At 39.2% G+C, this 21,289-nt stretch overlaps 2 pseudogenes; one reads left to right on the forward strand and one right to left on the reverse strand.

Annotated features, from left to right (window-relative positions):
* Nucleotides 1-302: 302 nt before the first annotated feature.
* LOC147434883 (uncharacterized) lies at nt 303-1,132 on the reverse strand (annotated as a pseudogene).
* A 663-nt stretch (nt 1,133-1,795) lies between these two features.
* On the forward strand, nt 1,796-3,050 carry LOC147434884 (uncharacterized; annotated as a pseudogene).
* The last annotated feature ends 18,239 nt before the right edge of the window (nt 3,051-21,289 follow it).

Below are 21,289 nucleotides of genomic sequence, written 5' to 3' on the forward strand. Positions count from 1 at the left end.
CAATGTCAAGCACACTTTCATAAAAAAGAAGCCTAGCTAGATATCTTCGTGTAAGAGGATGCCTTGGATCCTCTCCCTTTGTGGTTATCTTACGCAAAGTGTCAATCAATTTTTGGTCATTCTCCGGCAATGCACGAAGGTAATCCTCATGATCCACACAGCAAATGTTTGAACAATTTACCAACTCATCTCGTAGATGAGATGACACTAGAGCATGGGTGTTCATACTGATTAAAATATTAGTAAGATGATTAACCCTTCAATCATATAAATTTTATCTACAAACAAGAATATAGTCGCACTCACAAATTCATGCGTTGCAAGCTCGTCAATAATGCTATTTCTGAAACCTTTGTAGGGTCGATGATTGTACACAAGACCCTGTAATGCTTCTCTTTGCTATTGGAAAACGTTTCTCTAACTACTGCTTGCCATGCTACTGTCCTGTGATTTCCTTCCCACACATAGAACATTCTACCAAGCAGTGACTCTAGTTGAGGCGACAATGCTAACTCCTCTTCATAATCTTTATTTATGTCTTTCCAAATAGGGTCCCAAGCATCAACAATATCGGCTATTTTAAAAAATAAACGAGACTCCAAAAATTTGTCAAACAGTTAAAAGAACAATAAAAAATTTCAAAACACAAAATTACTCTAAAATAACAATGATTACCTGTCACCAATGTTTGTTCCCTTTGACATGTTTGTAGTGAAACAATAAAGGCACCTTTTTCCTTTATGTAACCCTCTCTGGCAAATGCAGCTTTCAAACCCGAAACATCCAATCTAAGGCCACGGATGCGAGCATATGGAATGAGTCTACACAAACGCACTAGTGGACACTCAAAACAATTAAAAACCCTTGTGGTTTTGAGAATGTCCTCTCCTCTATCCATATGCAAATGACTATCATCTTCAAAATCAACAGATGGTGCAACCTCAGGGGAAATATGAAATGGAACCAATTCCAAAGCTGCCTCTTGTCTAGCTGTATGAGGATCAACTTCATTCATTGACCCTAAGCCGATGTCAGTACTCTCGCTCTCGTCACCAATATGATCATTGTCATCAAAGTCTCCTGTGACTACCATAGAGCTCACTTAATCACTGCAAATAGGATCAAGAGCCATAGGTCCTTTCCCCTTTCAACGAGAACATCTCTTCGTTGGAGGACTACATACAAATTTAATAACCCCTTCAAAGTAACTTTTACCTAAACAACCACAATGAACTGTTATTTGTTTGAAGTATAACCAAGAAATGGTATTTTCATTCTCAAAATAGAACCATTTTCGTATTGAATCCACAATGTCATCAAATGAGGCACACCATAACTCAATTTAAAGCTTTTGATTGCGTAACACATTCAATTATATAGAAACACACCGTGCGTATGTCTCCAACAAGATTAAATACCCAAATTTTATAAATGTTAACTTCCATTAGGAAAATTTGGAGGTCATTTAGAGGTCCATATGAAAGAGAGAGAAAATAGAGCGCGTCCAATGAGCTTCAAGGCTACGTTACGTAGGAAAATACGTGGAAAGACTCAAGAAATAGGAAAATAATTTAAAAACTTTCACGAATCTAGGATTGTGGCATCGTAACTTCTTTGCTTTTACCAAGCTGTTAGGTGCATGTGTGGTCCCACTGTTGATATTCTCTTATGGTCATTAATGTACTGGAGGGTGGCCATTAAGCCCGCACAAGATATTGGAATTGTAAAACACTTTCCCTCCATTAGGATACTTTCAAAGTGAATCTCCCTCCACTAAAGCTTTTCTCTCAGAGCTATGGCTTCCACGTCTTCTCGCCCAAGAAGCTCTAGGTGTTTATGGTCTCTCACAAAAACTAGCAACACCTGCACTTTTCCTAGAAGGCCAAGTAGTAGCATATCATCAATTACAATATCAACGTCAATAAGTGCAGAGAACCAATGGGTTGGATAAAGGATAAATAAAGGTTCATGGGTCCTAATGCAACCAAGAAGAGACAAGAGGTCTAGTGCTATCAATGTTTACCACTGAGCATGGAAGGCCAGAGTGTTGGATTTCAAAGTTGAAATAGGCAAAATATCTGTAAAGGAAGTTTTTGTTCAGCATGTATTTGCCCATCCAGACGTGATAGAAAACGGTGGAAATGTGTCAGATATACATCAACCACGTTGCAATTGTAAGTATTCTTCACATCTCAACTGCATTTGATTTTTCATTTCACTTATTGATACTCTCAGTTTAACTTTTGTTATATATTTTGCAATGTTTATCCCTCTTCTTATGAGCAATGGCTCCATTCTTCACATCTCAACTACATTAGATTTGTCATTTTCACTTATTGATACTCTTAGTTTAACTCTTGTTATATATCTTGCAGATGTTTATAGCTCTTCTTATGAGCAATGGGAGCTTGTGGAGTGCATAATAGGCCTCTTCCTTGTCGTTCATGCCCACATTGGTTCTCTACAGTATTCAGGGAGAACCAGCAAAAGCCTGGCTGATGAAGGAATATTTTTCTATGACCACTTCTACCAACTCTGCCCAGGGAATAAGAATGGTATGTTGGTGAAAGTGCCTCTACCAACCGACTGAAACACTGTGGACTGGCCAGTTCCTGAGGGAACAATGGTGGAGGCAATGCGAAGTAAGCTCTACAAGGATATACATAGGTCTCTACGTAGCTCTATTCCCACCAAACTGGTTAGAATCGCAAACTTTTGTCTTGCTGCACCGTTCATAAAGTTGTTTCATAACTGCAATATACGTGTTATGAAAACTATGTTCATGTGCAAGTCATTTCAGCACTCATCCTGTGACAAACTTCTTGACAGAGGATGGTATGTAAAGGAAGAGATTGTCATACAGTGTGAGGTCGCGCTTGACACTCTGGTTGTCAAGTACATGATTGCAAGCCAATCACTGTTAGTCTCCTTTTGGTATATGCAATCACAAATGCTCAGAGGTAAGTACATTCCTATGGACCAGGTTTCTGTAGGTTTGGAAGATAATCCTACTGTGGATGTGGAAGTGTTTGATAAAGAGCATGGCCTAATGTTGGTGGTTACAATAAGGGAGCTATGCAATCTTCTGCAGTTGCAGCACGACATAATTGAAGAGTCAATGGATAGGGACCTTTCAGATTTTTCCTTTTTCCTAGCTGGCCGTAAGCTGATGCGGTGTAGGGAGAAAGATATTTTGTGCAAAGAATTGGATGGTCGGGTTGAAATAGTGTCAATATAACATAGATTCTTGTGAACCCCAGTGTATACGAGTGACTTTCAATACATGAAGTTTTTTTGAGCTCATTTGTCAATTGTGGTCTGTGAATATAAGTGTTCTTGAAATACATTTTTTTAGCCATTGCCACATCTCTCTCTCTCTCTCTCTCAATGTAAGGCAACACAATCTTAATTCATTAGAAAGTACAAACTCGTCCGTGAACAATGGACTGATATACAATTTCTGTAAGTATGGAATCAAAATGTCTTCAAGGTAAAAATCAAAGGTATGCCCTTCAAAAGAGGGTGGTGAGATAGTTGTTCCTGGTGGATTTAGGTCTCCCTTTTCAGGAGTATCATTAATCAGTAGTGTATTATTTGCATCAAAGGGTACATCGATTTGGCTGAACGGTTTGTACAAAAGATGTAAGTTGGGTTTTTTAGGGTGGTAGTGGCCCTCAATGGTAACGCATCTTCTCTGATCATACAAAAAGGAAAAATCTTCTGTATTAGCACCAAATACAACACAAACTATTCTAACTAGTGGCAACAAGTTTTACCTTTGCACTGAAGACCATACGGCAACTCTAAAGCGCGGAAGAAGAATCTGAATAAATTCTTTTGTTTTTGGACGAACCACAACTCAACAAGTACCCATCCGAAATGTTTGCAAATTCTCGTAGGTGTCTGTTATACCCAAAGGCAGGCGCATCAACAGCAATCCATTGATGTCCAAGATAATCAACCTCTGCAAAAGTTGACAAGTACATATAAGTAGTTAGAAGCTGAATATATTTTGCCATACTTGAATAGACATTACCGGAACAACCGTATCTACAGGTAGAAAGGGTCCATACTGGGTCTCTATAGTGTTGTTGTCTTTGTTGCTATCCTCTGCTTTTGCTTCGTCGTCGTAGTCATCGTTCTTATCTTCATCAAGGATCTCCCCCATGGCTCTTTGTGCCTCATCAGTTCGCTTGTCTTCCATGGTTTCCTCCAAGGTCTTTTCCTCACCCTCCGTTGGCCGGCTTGCCTCATCCATATCCTTTTGGGGCTCCTCCATTGGCCGGATTGCCTCATCCGTAGGCCTGCTTTCCTCATCCATGCTTGCTTGCTTTTGGGGCTCCTCCTGAGACTGGCTTGCCTCATCCAGGGTTTCCTCCATGGGCTTTTTGGCTCCTCCACTGGCCTACTTGCCTCGTTCATTGTCTCCTCCATAAGCCCCTCTGCTTGTACACTAGCACCTTGCATATCCTCGTTTGGCCTTTCTGCATCCTCATCCCTTTCATCTTTGGCTGGTATGACCCCCTCGGCCCATTGTGGTTCCACTGTGTCTGATGCAGGGGCTTGTGGTCATGGCTCATCACGTATTTTCATATTGATTGTGCGGTCGTCCAAGCAGCTATCTTCAGCTTCTCTGGGGTTCGACATAGTGAGCAGGTGCTGTATTAGAGTTGCCCGATATCTTTGCAAATAATCATATGTGTAGTTCTCCACAGCACTCTGCAAAATTGAAAGACCACATAGTGAGAAGTCTTGTATAAAGAAAACCAAAACTGACTGAATGCATTGCCAAATGGTTACCTTAGTCATGAAAGGTTATAATGCAAAGTAGCTTTGCATGACATATTCTGCATGGAGAAGACATCTCCAAGAAGTTGCATCGGTTTGATTTGGTACATGTACATCTTTGATTGGGGACTTGTATAGTTCGTACCTTCCACATAGCTTGCCATAAGCAAGCAATAATCTCTTTACACAACTGCATAAAGGAGTATCGGGATGTTAGCTTGAGGCTTTCAAATTTACATGGTTATCCATAAGAAACACTTTCTGATACATAACACTTAGAGCCTAATTTCAGGGTGGGTTCCTTTTATTGAATTGAACACCCACATTGCTGGCTCGTCAACATCAAGACATATGAGACTCTAGTGATGGTTGTTCTCATAAGGAAAGATGATGACGATTACTTCCAGCATAGCACAGTGGAGAAACCAACTTTCGAATGTGCCAGATGGAGTGTTCTTTTGTCTAATAATCAGAGACATTTGTGAATCAAGAAGAAACACCTCCATGTGGGTGTGCGGTGGAAGTTGACTTTTGATCAAACTGCAAGGAGTGTACTTGATTTAGTACACCTATCATTTGAGTTTTCAAAGAAAGAAAAATATTAAAACTTACTTAAGACAAACATAGATAATTGTATCTGATATCTGAGCATCTGGATCCATCAATATATTAATGTCCAATGTATCCAGAGCCAGCTTTCTGCCTCCATCTATAAATGGTATCTCTACAAGCAAACAATCCTTCATTGAAAGTAGAGTATCTTTGTTGCTGGCATCTATGGATCGGGTCACATTGCATTCTCTTTGCCTATGGGACTCCACTGTTGCTTTGTTTTTGTCCTTAAGTTCTGCTTCCCTTATGTCTTCTGTTTGGAGAGCAACCGTCTCTACCCTTGCCCTTGTATTAACATCATGTGTGACATCTACAACTATGACTTGTGGCAATAGTTCAGGGGGGTATAGCAAAATTTCCCTCATTTTCTTATCCCTGCAGTCATTGGGTACCACTGAGTTTGTCATACCTCCACCTTACCCTTTTTAGTGTCTCGCTGTCTTTGTCCATTGCAGTCACCCTGTGGGCATGGGCTGCTACAATGGTCATGTCACTGAAGTATTCAAGTAGGAAGTCCTCTGCTGCTTCTTGTAGAGCCATCAGTGCAACCACTTTCCACCTTTTAGTGCCCTAGGTCTCTTCCTCACAAATGGACCTCACCATCCTCTGGAAGGGCAGCTTTGGTATGCACAAATCAACACATTTCTGCGCCTTCCTGATTTCTCTGAAAATTCCCATGGAGCTCTGTAACTTCTTCATCCTTGGACCTTTCAAAATCTTACTTGGTTTTCAAGGTCTCTTCCTTGGGATTGCAGATCTGCTACTTGCCTTAACTGCTAACCCTGGTCCCTTGCCCCCCTTTCTTGTAGTGGCCTTTGTTCTAGCCATCCCACTGTATACAAATAGAAGAGTCTCTCTCTCTCTCTCTCTCTCTCTCTCTCTCTCTCTCTCTCTCTCTCTCTCTCTCTCTCTCTCTCTCTCTCTCTCTCTCTCTCTCTCTTCCCTTTTCTCTAACGGCGCGTGGAGTCATATTTTATCGTCATAAAATTCTTTCACGTGCAACGTTACTGATGATATAAGTTTTGGAGAGAGAGAGAGAGAGAGAGTTGAGAGATTTTTTTTTTTTTCAAGATGTAGCAGGTGCTTTTGTGCCAAGAACCAATCCTGATGAGGCAAAACATGCAACCATGCATGCAACTATTGGACACAAGTCTATTATTGGTTTGTATGAAGAAACATGTGCAAATATGGCTCTAGATGTGTTGTAGAGTGTTAGGTACAATGCATACCTTAAAGGGATTAACACATGCACTGGACCAGGGGTGGCAGATTTGGTTGCAAGGTTTATGAGTCAGCAAGCTGCTGGTGGGTCAGGTAAGAAGCTTATAGACCTAGCTCATTCTTCTTTGCAGGAGATGCGCATGCCAAGTCTTGAGACAAACAGAGATTCAATGAGGGAAAAGAGTGTTCGAAGATCTAGACCAATATTGGTGGACCCTGATGAAATACTAGAAGATGACAGTCACAGACCTAAGTATGTGATAGTCACAACAACAAAGGGGCTACCTAGGAGTAGACAGCAGCAGGGTTCCACAGCTCCCCTCATGTGGCTGGAGAAAAAAGTGTCTCGGACTGTGTGGGAAATTAGGCGTACTGAGCCTGGGATAAAAAATGACATGCTTTGGTGTTCTTGCAGATCATAATACAAGATGTGGGAGGTTTATTAATGAAATGGCACCTTCCAAGAAACACGAAGTTGCTACACCAAGCTTTGGGGGAAGTCAAAATATCCTACAAGAGGATCCAATCCAGAAGGCATTGTTGAGGGGTTTGTATGGTTCTGCAACAGTAGTAACACTCATACCTGGAATGTGGATGTCCTGATTGTCGGTCCTCTAGGACCTGCACTGGGACTTGGATTGTGGCAGAGGGCACTAACCTACAACCATATGAAGTTGACATGTTATTGAACAATGGGTTTGTTCTTAAAGAAGCACGTGCAAGTGCTGAGTGCAGCCGCAATGTTAGAACCTGTGGTAGCACACTGAGTTCATTTCATCCAAAATTTAGGGATGGAAAACTTGTTAGATGGAGATCAAGACTTACAAGAGATTTTCAAGATAGGATTTCGCAGGGAAGAACAATGGCAGCCAAATTAGTAAGGGAGGTAATCGTGGTCCCCAATGTATCGCATGTGTTTCATGTTAGTACAACTGGGTCAGTGGAGAAAGGTGTTACGTATGCTGTCACACTTGCAGACTTTCCTCAGTGCTCGTGTGAGGATTTTCAAAGACGTGATAGCAAATGTGTTGCATATGTACCTTGCAAGCACATCTACTTTGTGTTTTTTAGAATCTTGGGTTTGGACTCTGCTGTCCATGAGTTTGTGCATCAATCTGCACTTACAAAAGTAGAGTTGTTTCAAGCTTTGGGAGGCTCTCGAATAGCATCGTAGGTTATGGAGTTCATGTGCTTTTTTTGGGAGATGTACATGCCAAATTTTTGGTGGACTATTTTGGAGAGGATCACCTAGAATTGCACTATGTCTCGAGTATACAATTTTATTAATTTTATGAATAATTCTAAAATCTACATTTTGTCCATCGGTTCATGAATTTATGGTACCCAAAATAGCATGCATGGGATAATTATTTTCTTTCACAATTGTAGCTCTTCTACAAATTTACCCTCGAACTTCTTGGAATGTGCCTTCGCTCGATTTTTTTGCTCAGTGATTAGAAAGCCTCTCTGCAATAAGATAAGAGTGAGGTTAGGAAACCCATCCACATTTGGCTCCATTTGCTGAGGACGAGTAGACCTAAACTAGGAAAAACAAGAACGTCTAGTGTAGTTGTCCTTTAACTTCCTCTAGGATCACCTAGAGTTAAATTTTCTCTTTAAAACCGCATAGTTTAAGAGTGTCGTCTTTTGCTGTGTGGAGGTAGCTTGAGAGTAAATTGTACTTGCTAAGTACCTTGTAGGATTGTAGGATTAGGTTGGGATTTTGAGAATGATTGATGGACAAGACAATCTTAAGATCAGTGCTCAAAAAACCATTAAAAAACAAGAAAACAAGTATTTGTGGACACCTTCCATAACCCAATTGCAGTAGAACCTAGGAGTAGGGTAAGTGGAATCCAAGGTGGGATCTCAAATCATTGCCCACTCCAAAAGAATCATCTGTGATTTTTTATGTGAAGTTATAGAATTTCAGGTCTACGGCTTGAAATAACATCAAAAAAAGTGTCAACCACTGAAATCGGTTGGAGATTATGCTCATAAAAGTTGTATGAACCAATGGGTAAGCATAAGGAAGCATTTGAGGTAAATTTTCAAGAGTTGGCAAAAACTCAGATTATTTACATTTTCTTGAGAATTTGGGCCAAATTAAGTTTTGACTTGACTCAAAGGCTCAAAACATGTCACAAAAAGATTGACTATTGAAAAAATTGCAAAAACTATTCATTTTAGGTCAAAAGTAAATAATCACGATTATTTACATTTGGCTCAAATTGATCAAGGTTGATACCAGAGACCCTATGCATGATTACAAACATCTTTTGTGAAGGCTCATAGAGTTTGGATCACAAAACATACTAGAAACTTGGAAAAAACTGAAGTTTCTACTGTTTGTTGAGAAATTGTATCTGACTTGGATAATTTGCTTCAATTTGTGAGAAACTTGACTCAGAGCCTTAGCTCAAAGTGTTTAACATGTGTGTATACTTAACATGTGTAGCTCAAAGTGTTTAACATGTGTGCATACTTAACATGTGTAGCTCAAAGTGTTTAACATGTGTGTATACTTAGATGATAAAAAATATGCTAAATTTTACTTTTGTTCAATTTTCAAGTATTTTTGGCCAACCCAGCATACCACAAGTTTGATCGTTTTATATTGAAAACACATATCAAATTTTGTAAAATTTGGATATTTACAGTGAAAATTGTGGCCAGTTTTGTAATGAAAATCTGCAAACACAAAATTGTTGACAAATTGAACACGGTTCATCGAACTTTGTGAAACTTTTCTAGGGAGCTTAAGTTGAGTTGCTTTACCTGTTTGTATCATCATCTTCACAAAAAAAGCTAAAAAGCCCCATAAGTAAATATTCGCAATTATTTATATCTGCCCTAGATTTGAGAGTTTTTGCATAATTAAGTATACCACAGGGCCAAGCATATCAAGTTTGGTTGAATTTGCATCACAAAAGCGAGACTTACGTCAGATTCTTGAAAATTGAGTCTGCAAACACTAAACAGTTGATAACTTGGACAAATCTTGTTCAAACTTAGTGAAACTTGTACGGAGACAACAACAAGGTGTCTATATGGCAAAAAAAGTCTAAAAAGTGAGAAAACTTAGAAAAGTGAGAAAATTTACTTTTGAGCCCTAGAGACAAGATTTTGGACTTTTGAGCTTGTATAATGTTAGAGCAACATAATACAAGGTCATTGGTCAAGTTTGGGTTCCATCGGATCCAAATTAGTACAAGATTACTCACTTTCTAGGTTGCAGATTAGTCCTTTAGCTCTTTGCAAGGGTAGAATTTGGAAATCTCCTTTGTTGACTCACTTAGCTTAGGTTGAAGTGATATACACAGACCAATCACAATAGTTAGCAAAAATTGTACAGTCTTTGAGAGAAAACAACTAACTTGGTTAAAACTGACACAGGAACCAGGTTGCAGGCAAACAATTGGGAGCTTGACAGGAGTTGAATTCAAGTCAAGTGGAAAAACGAATAACAATCCAATCCGACGGTAAGTACTCTATCCAGGGCTTAGCAAGTCCATATGAACCTTAGATTTGGTCCCACAATAGCAAATCGGGGAATATTTGGAGAGACCGCTAGTAGGGTATCCACCGAAGAGAGCGTGAATCAAGGAGATTAATTGGGCACTATCTTTGAAGAAGTCCTAGACACTTATTCCGACACAACATCTGAAATGTCTTCCTACTCGACTCAGTCAGGAATCGTAACAACAGTGCGATATAAGCACATACTCACCTTTTATAAGACTAATATCCATGGAGCTCAGGTTTACCTGGATCCTAATGAAGAGTATGCCATTCACATTGATGACCATGACATAGAGTTTGAAGAGGAAATAAGAGCAAACAGGAAATAAGAGCAAACAAACAAGGAAAAATATATATGGATAAAAACGGGACTCAGTATGTAAAAGTTGAAAATCTTGATGTGATAGACAAATGGGGGTTAGAAGTAAATACAATAACTCCAAATATGGCAACAAAAGAAGGTCCATTGACTTTAGAATTTGAGGGATACAATCAAGTTGATCTGAAACCTTTGAAACGACTTAGCACTGATAATCCTAGGATTGAAGTCTATTGCTGGGAGGATAGGAATGTCAATAATCTTTTATGGACCTATCATGCCAAGCCACTGTAGTTAACACCCATGAAGATCATATATATCTTCAAGATCAAGGACAAGAGTCTAGCAGATCTACCATCACAAGGGTCCAGCAGATCTACCATCTTACCTATTTAGGGATTGTTATAACAATAGCTTTGTTATGACGAGTCTTGAGGAGGTAGAACATACCAGATACAAAGGATACTCTATAAGAGATTGGATATTGGGACATGGACCTGATCCTATTCCAAGAGAGGAACCTCACGAGAAATATTTTGGAAACAGCGTTAAAAAACCAGAATCTACCTCATCACGAAAAAAAGCGAGTGACATTAGAGCCAGTGCAGGGCTACATGAGTCACTATTTTCAACAGATTGGTTTGAAGGACTTGAGACAGGACCAGCTGCTAGAATAGTTGGAGCTGAGCCAAACAAATGTGTCAGACCAGCTAATTTTCAAAAATGGATCAAAAAATACAGTGGATCTGAGAATCCATATGACCACTAAGCTAGCTTCAAGCAAGTGCTAAGAGCAGAATGCATATTTGATTTCCACACTCAATTTGAGAGATTTGGAATGATTTTAGAAGGAAAAGCTTTGCCATGGTTCCAAAACATTCCACCAAGGACAATCATGGATTTAAATACATTAGCTCAGGGATTTGTAGTTGCATGTTCCAAAACTGGGATCAAACATAACACAGTAGCTCAAATCTATAGCTTCAAATAGAAACAAGGTGACTCTATTATGGATTGTGCAACTAGGATGAAGCAATATATTACAAGATGCCCAGAATTAGAAATACCAGCAGAAGAATATTAGTGTCATTGTTTCTAGAAGTATTGCTCAATAAAAACTTCATGCTATATTGTACAGCAAGAAGCATACAATCCTAGAAGCTTGTGTATCAGATGCTATTGACTTGGGAGACAATTGTGATATTTTCAATGAAGAATATGTCCCTAAGGATACTCAAAGTGAGAAAACAACATCCACATAACCAACACAAGTGGGAACAGCTGCTGCATCACTACTTATAGCCATAGAAGACATGCTCAAAAGGATGAACAAAATGATGAATAATAAGCAGAAAGCTCCTATGAGAGGAGTTGGGCAAGGAATACCTCAATAGGGACAACCAATTAGGCCGCAAAAATGGTGTGCTATTGAGGATAAATGGACAAACCATGAGACCAATGAGTGCTATTACCAACCAAAGTACGATGGAAATGTTCAATATGTGCCTATGAGACCACAAGGACAACCCATGTACAGATATCATCCTAATATGGCCCCAGCACAAAGACCACAGATGGGTATGAAAATAACACAATCAGTGTTGGGTCAACAACCTCCATTTCCTGGACGTAATGCAATGCCTTTAAATTACATGCATTCAGAAGGAGTCATAGATGAACAAGCACTAGTGCCTGTTACACCTTATGTTGAGCCTAGTCCATCTACAGTAATGGTAGAAGGAGAGCGGTATAATTCACATCCACCTTCAATGAAAAGATCTTGTGAGTTATGCTACACCAGAGCTTACACCAATGTACTTTGTAGATAATCAAGGTGTTAGACCTCCAATAGTAAGACCCATGATTAAGACAAAGATTGGAAACTGCCATAATTGTGGTGCAGGTGATCATTGGAAAAATGAATGTCCAGAATATGACAAGAACATTAAGCCAGTTGAAGCTTTTTGTACACTATGTTGCAAGAAGGGTGGACACTTCCCTGAAGACTGTCCAAAGAATCCGTTAAACAAAGGAAGAGCAGTGGTGAATGTAGTCCAAGTGATACCTAGTAGCTCTTCGGAAAGTGAACCTATTTTTCCAATCAAGGTGATCACTAGAGCCCAAGCTAAGAAAAAGAAACATAACTCCTCTGATGAATCAAATAATACTAAAAATTCCTTGCAAAAGACCAAGAAAAGAAGACGTCAAAGATACGAGATGAGAAAAAAGAAACAAAAAGAAGAGATTGAGAAAAAAGCCAAAAAGCAATTCTAGGAAAAAGTGAAAGAGAATGAGAGTGAAATCAAGGAAACCACAATAAAATTTGGAGGATCAGTTTTGGTAGACAAAATTTTTGAGCCAATCAATGGAACCTTGGAAGTCCAAGAGGGACTTAAAGTGGGCCAGAATATGAAAAAAAAATGGAAAAACTATCCTTCTCTAGATATGGAAGCAAGCTTGAAGCTTATCAAAATTTGGTAAGAATAACTCAAGAAATGCTGGAAAAACAAAACCCCAAGCTTGAGAGTATAGAAAAACCTGAGGAGCTTGTGGTAGAAACCAATAAAGAGAAATCCCACCTTGAAACTAAAGAGTCAAAACTCATAATGCCTGACAGTGAAGATGCTTTATATGGAATTCCGTTTGTGGAAGAAGACTCGCCAGGACATTTATGGGAAAAAGTGAGAGAGATTAATGATGGAAGCATAACTTTGAAATCAGCTCCTATAGAGGAAGCCTGGTTAGACAATTTACCTCTTGATATGGACATGGATATACAATCCTTGTATGGGAATTACGGTTCTGAAGCATCTAGAATGTCTAAACCATTGACTCTACAAACATTACCCTCTTACTTAGGAGACAACGAAGATGAGTCCATAGTGTACAAAAACACTCAAGTAAAAAGAGTAGAGCAGACCCTAGAGGTAGAGAACATCCATTCAATCATGTCAACACCCATTCAATGTACTCTTACCATGGGAGAACTGTTATAATCAAACCATATTTATGGAATGATTTATAGAAAACTCTAGAGAAGGTCAGGGCCAATCGCAAATAATTTGGGTAAATTGAAACATGAATTGGATAACAAGGAGATTAAATCTGTCCCTATGAACAAAGTCGGAGAATACTACAAGGGGGAAGAAGGAAACACAACCCTTTCGGTGAGATATAATGATGTACAAGCCATGGCAGTACTGGACAATGGGACATGCATAGCCATAGCCACAAAAGCAGTATGGGAATCATGGGGAAAACCAGCGGCCATTAGACAAACTCCAATGAAATTAAAATTGGCTGATGGACACATAGGAAAACCCTTAAGAGTGCTTGAAAAAGTGATATTTAGTTCCTGTGGAATTAATTATCAACCTACTTTTGCGATAGTGGACTTTGGAAAGAAACTTAATTATGAAATCATCTTGGGAAGGCCATTCATGCGGCAAGTACAACTCATTCAAGATCAAGGAAACAATTACATGTACTTGAAGCAAGTGGGATCAATCACAAGGATTAATTTGAAAGATCACACTTATAGAGATGTAAGGAAAACACCCAATCAAGAATTTGACTTAGTCTCTTCAGCTGATCAAAGCTTCCATCTTGGTTAAACGAAGACACACCTATTTGGATGTATGGAGCTTCAAAAAACAAGAGTTTAAAACAAGAAGAATGTATCCTATAAAGGGATTGCACAGATGAAGCATAAATATCTGAACCCTTTCCGGAGCATTTGTTTGAGCCATTTGAATGGACTCAAATTTTGGCAACAATGGATGTGTGTGTGAATACGCCTATGCCTACTCAATTTTGCAATGAGGATGGTTATGACATAATTCCCACACAAATGGTCTCAACCATTCAAATTGAAGATGTATCTCCAACTGGAGAAGTTAAATTGTCCACTTTAGATGGCGAACCAATGGCTAATTGGATTAGTGGATGCCGTTTAAAGAAGTACCATTTTCCAATAACCAATGATTTGCTAGAAAAAATGCATGCAACAAAGCAAAGAAAGTTTAAACGACATCATGTTGTTGACAAAGTTCGAGAGGAAGCTCAACTTTAAGTACTCAAGAGGAAAGATGCTTTCAAAAATCAACAAACACCTATCCCCATTAGCACATTGGAGCCAAAAAAATGATTATGGTAATCACAAAATGATGAAGTATCAATGGATGATGAATGGTTGGATGAAATTGACCTTCGCATCACAGTACAATTGACCAATCATAGCACAAATGCATTAGTAGATACCGACGCTCGAATGAATGCAATCAGTTATTCCACTTACAAGAAAGCTGCAAATCAGTCTTTAGCATCGGGAATATCTACTATCAAAGGATGCAACAAAAACCCAACACCAGTATTGGGAGTGGCTAACTTGAACACGATAGTAAATGGATGTTCATGCCCTCATCAATCTATATGCATACCAGATGAACATATGAATGAAACGATGATTCTTGGAATCTCATGGATGTGAACATACAAGGCAGTACCAGATTGGGACACCAATCAACTCAAGCTATCACTTAAAGGAGAACAACTCTTAGTTCCAATTGCACCGAGCAAAGAGGAATGAAAAAGAGGTCGCCCACAAAAGAAACCAACGAATAATCAATCTACGTTAGCCTCTAGACAAGCAAATGCTACAAGAAGAGTGCAAGGAGTCAGACACATTTGGGTACCAAAAGCACAACTGAAGGACAATCCGTCTCAAATCTGGGTGTCCAAAAACTCATCTACCATACTGTAGGAAGTTTCATATCTAACAACTCAAAGAAAAACATCTTTCAGATGAGAATCTAGCACTAGATGGGTTTGGAAACCAAAGGAGCATTTATCTTCTCCACAAACTGCAAAGCCAATAAATCAGTGGAAAGTTAAATCTCAAGAAACTCCACCACAACAATTCATCAACCGAAAACCTAAATACCAATGGAGAGTTAAACCTCAGCAACTGTCATCATTGTTACCGACAGCTCAAGAAATCAATGTGCCAAAGCATCCAGATGGTACAATCAGGCAAAGAGCACATAAATTACAAAATCTGCTATTTAGAAGACATTCACAAGATACCTCGACCACGGAAACCCTTGAGTAACTACTCAAGACCCAATTATTGCACCGCATATTCATTTGAATTGCATTGACCTTCAAAGCATGGTAGAGCCAACCATGGCTATGCATAGATACAATTGTTCAACCCATGCACACAGTTGTCCCGGAGTACTCCATCTAGGAGAGGTGGAAGGAAACTTCATTAATTAACGCTAATGTTTGAAGAGGGAGAAAAAAGTTGGACGTGTGTTTTTTTGCGGAGATTTGACAGTTAGAATCTACTCTTCAAGCTCTTTTTATTGATATATAGCACGTGATTCCTCATATTTTGAAAGATTTTATTTTTGATTCTCTTGTGATGTGACAACTCCGTCTAGAATCTCGAGAGTGAAAAATAAAATCTTTCAAAATATGAGGAATCTCGTGAAAGATTCTATTTTTGATTCTCTTGTGATGTGACAACTCCGTCTAGAATCTAGAGAATAAAAAATAAAATCTTTCAAAATATGAGGAATCTCGTGGCGTGCTATATATCAATAGAAAGAGCTTGAAGAGTAGATTCTAACTGCCAAATTTAGAGTTGATTTGCAAAAATTTTACCGCACGCCCGTTTTGGACATGAGAGAGGAAGTCAAACTCCTTATAAGGCCCTTTTGTGAGTCCAAATTTTCCCTAATGAAAACAACTGGAACATTCACAAAGAGTATGGTTGTCGCCACCTTCTCTGATCTTATGCTAAAGCAAGTAGAAGATTCCGCCCGCCTATGCCACCAGCACCTCCACTTCCTCTCCAAGAAACCACCAAGGTACACTACCCCAAATCATGTTGTTGCAACCACCTTTACGCAAGTATTGAAGTCATCAAGTAGACAATCAGTAGGCCATGCTCAGTATGTGCTTACAACACTTAAGAGCACAAAGAAGGAAGGAAAAGTCACATACTTAGGAGCTCCATAAGTCTTAACCCAAATTTGCATACCATGCCATTGGGATGGCCGATAATTTGCCACTAGCCCCTTACCGCCAGACCCAAATCAAAACACATGGATAATCACAAAGAAAGCCCAGCCCTGTCCACGAGCCACAAGATCAAAGAAGAAAGGGAATTATAAGTCTGATGAAGGGTCAACTGAAAGCTCACCTGAAGCCCATAGTAGTAAACAAAGTTCTAATAATGAAGAAAAAAGGACAAGAAGGAAAGAAATAAAAATAAAGGCAGTGGTCGCCCATCAGGAAGAACCTCCACAAAAGAAGGCAAGGTTCGAAAGAGAAAAGGAAGCTTATGAACGAAATCGACAAGCTGCAGGACAAACTTGATCTATGGAATTCAGGGAAGTCAAGGGTCCTAGAACCAAAAACCCTGAGAAGAATATCCAAGAAGATCCAAAAGACATGCTAGAAAGGATGTATATGGGAGTTGAATCCCTGAAAATACAAGAGGCATTGGTGGAAGCTCAACAAAAGTCTAGAAAAGAATCAATTGTTCAACAACCACAGCAAGCCGAAGTTGAGAAACCAATTGAAACACAGCATGAAAGGGAGGTGATGTCTCCAAGACTACCCTCATCCAATATCGAGCAAGGTGATCAGCCTCTTCCTAGTCCAAGCCCTTCATCAACTAACCAACCAGATGAAATCAGGGAGATAAAACGGTGAAAGCATGTTAACCTGTCATGCTTTTTTATGTCCCGGACAATGCTAACTAGCACAATTTTGACATATGCTAACTAGTACAATAACTTGAGCTACATCTCCAAGATCTATAACATATGATATATCAATAGAAAGCACTTGAAACAAGGAATCCAAATGTACAACCTCCGATAAATTTTCATATTATTTGTAAAAAATTTACCGGACGCCCAACTTTTTGAAGATGTGCTAACTTGAAACTGCTAACTAGCACAAAAAGCGCGACAGGTTAACATGCTTTCACCCAAAAGGAGATGGCTTAAAGAAAGAGAAGGAAGCCATTCAAGAGGAGCCACCAAAGACAACCAAAGATGAGGTTGGACCTTCCAAATAGCCTCAACCAGAATTCAAAGAGTGGGAAACGACTGATGAACTTATCACTCAAGTCAATGAATATGCAAAGCAGATGCAGCTGATGACTAAAAAAATGTGGCCAACAGCTCTTAGCTGTAGTGTTAAATCTTGAGAACTGGAACATGTGATTGTTGTGCTCGAAGGCAAGCTTGAAGATAGAATGAATATCATTGAAAATCTTCAAGGCCAAATCAAAGAGCTCAAGAACAAAGAAGAACAATACCAACATGTCAAAGAAAAGCAAGAAAAGGAGATGGAAAAGTTAGGGGAACTCCTCATGAAGTTATCAGATGCCTGTAAAAGTGAAGAGCAGCAGTTGAATAAAGTGACAAATGAACTTATGAACACTACTCACTCAGTACAAAATCTCCAAGTACAGTTGAATGTAGAAAATTCTTCTTTGCAATACTCATAGAAGAGAATCAATGACCAAGTGAAATTTCTAAAGAAAATAGGAAAAAACCCATCAGTCGCTTCGCTCAAGGGGACTGATGAAGTTTACAAAACTTTAGAAAGAAAAAACAAAGAATTGGAGCTTGGTTGAAGCTGGAACAAGAACAAAGAAGGGACCTCGCCCTAATGCGCATGCAAAGGAAAGAGAAGTTTCTTCAAGAGATAGAAGAATTGAAAAAGGCCAATCAATTGCTAAGAGAAGGGAATGTGGAAACTCTGAAGGAGGCAAGTACATCTGAACAGCTGACTCTAGAGATACCATCAATATCCTTTGCAGACATAGAAATCAAAACCAACTGAAGAGAAGACATAAAGTTTTCAATTCCAAGTACCAATCAGACAAGGAACAGGTGCCAATAGTCCAATTGTCTAAAGCTGAAGAAGATGCACTTAACACTAGACTTTTAATGAGCTAAAAAATGCCTCACATCAGGATTCTAGTAAATGAAACATAACTTTTGTATATGACATCAAAATTTCATGAAACTTCTTAATTATGGGTTCAAGATATGAAAAAGGTTTCTCAATACACAATTTACATGAAAAGATCAAAAATTTAAAAAAAAATTAAAATTAGTAAATTTTTCATAAAACAACACTTCAACATTTAACTTACAGAAGTAAAAAATGTCGGCAGTCTTTGTGTATGGGTTAAAAAAGCTTGGTACATCCATCACATACCTATTGAGGGATTTTTCAAAGAATTTTGGGCTTGCTTAACAATGATTTGATGTACTTTCAAAAGAAAATAGAAATTTTTTTGTCCACCCGCACAACTTAGTTTCAAAAGATGGCAATGGAAAGACACCTTAAAACCTTCATTTAGGTCTATACTATTTGAGTGTAGGTCATAACTCCGTGAAACCATTTTCTATTTAGATAACTAACATAGTGTTGAGCATTTTTTACTTCGTTAGCGTAGCAGGCTCTTTTCAATTCTCGAGCTCTCAAGCCTCCACGTGTCAACATTTCGAAATAGGAAAGTAAAAAGTCTTCGTTATTTTTAACATCGAATCAGCGACAGCTCTATACCAATCGTTGTTGCGCCAATGACTGTCACAATTGTCTATCAATTGTAGTCCGTTTTTAGCAGATGCGAAGCAAGGGCCCAAGAATTCGCATTGCATGAAAGACAGATGCAATTACCTACGCATGCATCTTGAAGTTGCGCCAATCACTATCACAATTATCTATCAATTGCAATCGTTCGGTATTCTGTTCCTTTTTAGCAGATGCGAAGCAAGGGCCCAAGAATTCGCATTGCATGAAAGACAGATGCAATCACCTACGCATGCATCTTGAAGACATGTGGCATTGTCTTTGTCGATATGTATGCAAAGCAAGGGCCTCTTGCCAAATGCAATCACCCACACATGTATCTTGATGGCATGTATCTCTAAGCAAGATGCTGATATATGGCCAAAAATCTCTTGGCCTCTCTCCAGATGCAATTACCCACAAATGTATCTTGAAGGCATATGGCTCTGTGCAAGATGCTGATATGGGCACAATTATATTGTTAGTCAAAGGCTGTTGAAAACATATGTCATGCTCGGCAGTTCCTTGGGCGATATGTATGCCAAATATGGAGCGCTTGAGAAATCACAAAAAGTGCTTGAGGTGCTTCTTATCCGGAATGTCATCTCTTGGAATACACAGATTGCATTAGGAAAATTTTGAACTCATTTTTGGGCCTTTTAAGAGTGCCACATCATCAAAGTTGTACAAAAGAAAGCAACCCGGTAGACCCCTCTAAATATTGCTTAGAACCCCATGATATGACCTATCATTGGAAAGTTCTTGAAAAATGGATTCTAAAGAGCCAAGGTCCGAAAAGTTTGGATGACTTCTATGAAAGTTATGCCATTTTTTTTCAATCAGCCAGGTTTTGTTACCGTTACAGTAATCTAAAATCACCTTTTTCTAGATCTACATGAAGGCAATGTCCGATACATGCATGCTATATATCAATAGATAGCATTTGAAGAGTAGATTCTAAATATTCAACCTCCGACAAGTTTGGATCTTATTTGCAAAAAAATTACCGATCCCCACTTTTTGAAAGCTATGCCACATCAACAATTCTTACAAGGCCCATTTTTTAGTCCAAACTTTTCCTAATGTAGGATGTGCACAACAAGAGCAACACCAAAAAAATCTACAGCATTTCCATCGAATGCAAAGCAAGTGTATCTCTCCAAATTCAGTCACCTATACTTTCGTCCTGAAGGCTATGCTAACATCTTGAAGGCATGTGGCTCTACACAAGTGCTCGAGGAGCTTTCTATCCAGAGTGTGGACTCTTGGAATGCATTGATTGCAATATTTGCCCCACTCAATATGGCTAGAAAGCTCTAGCCCGTTTTTAGAAGATGCTAGGCGAGGGCCTCTCTCTAGATGCAATCACCTACGTATGCATGTATGAGATGGGAGATGGTTTGACACTCCTCGAATTGACAGGTAGATAGGTACTAGCTATAAAAACGATATCGTGCTTGGCATTGTCTTTGTCGATATGTATGCAAAGCAAGGGCCTCTCTCCAGATGCAATCACCCACACATGTATCTTGACAGCATGTGACTCTACACAAGATGCTGATATAGGCACAATTATATTGTTAGTTAGAGGTTGTTGAAAACAGATGTTGTGCTTGGCATTTCCTTGGTTGATATGTATGCCAAATGAGGGGTAACCTTGCTGTGGCAAGAAAGCTATGGGCTTTTTTACCAGATGCAAAGGAAAGGCCTCTCTCTAATTGCTTGGTATGGGCCGAAATAGTAGGAGCAGCAAGTTTTCCTAAAGGACGCATGCATGAGAATCAAGGAATTTGCCAATGTGATGACAAGGAACTGCAAGGGAAGTATGCATCATTTTAGCCGCAACACAAGATGTTGTATGGGCACAAAAATTCAGCCTGATATTATTAGTCAGGGGCTATCGATGAAAAACGACTTCGTGCTTGGCAAAGCCTTGGTCGATATGTATGCCAAATGTGGTGCGCGTATCACAAGGTGGTCTTGACAAAAATGTCGCCTCTTGGAATGCACTAAGCACGGGATGTGTGTAACAAGACCAAGGCTAGAAAGTTTAGCCGTTTTTAGTGGATGCAAAGCATCAAAATGCACTAGTCATGGGATACGCACAACAAGAACAGGGCCAGAAAGCTCCATACTATTTTTAGCTTCCTATCCGATGTGCTTGAGAAAGCACAAAGGAGCTCCCTCTCTAGAACCATCTTGAAGGCTTTTGGGTCGGCAGCA

Source organism: Adiantum capillus-veneris, chromosome 19, assembly GCF_014529385.1.
Source record: "Adiantum capillus-veneris isolate H3 chromosome 19, ASM1452938v2, whole genome shotgun sequence".
NCBI classification, from domain to species: Eukaryota; Viridiplantae; Streptophyta; class Polypodiopsida; order Polypodiales; family Pteridaceae; genus Adiantum; species Adiantum capillus-veneris.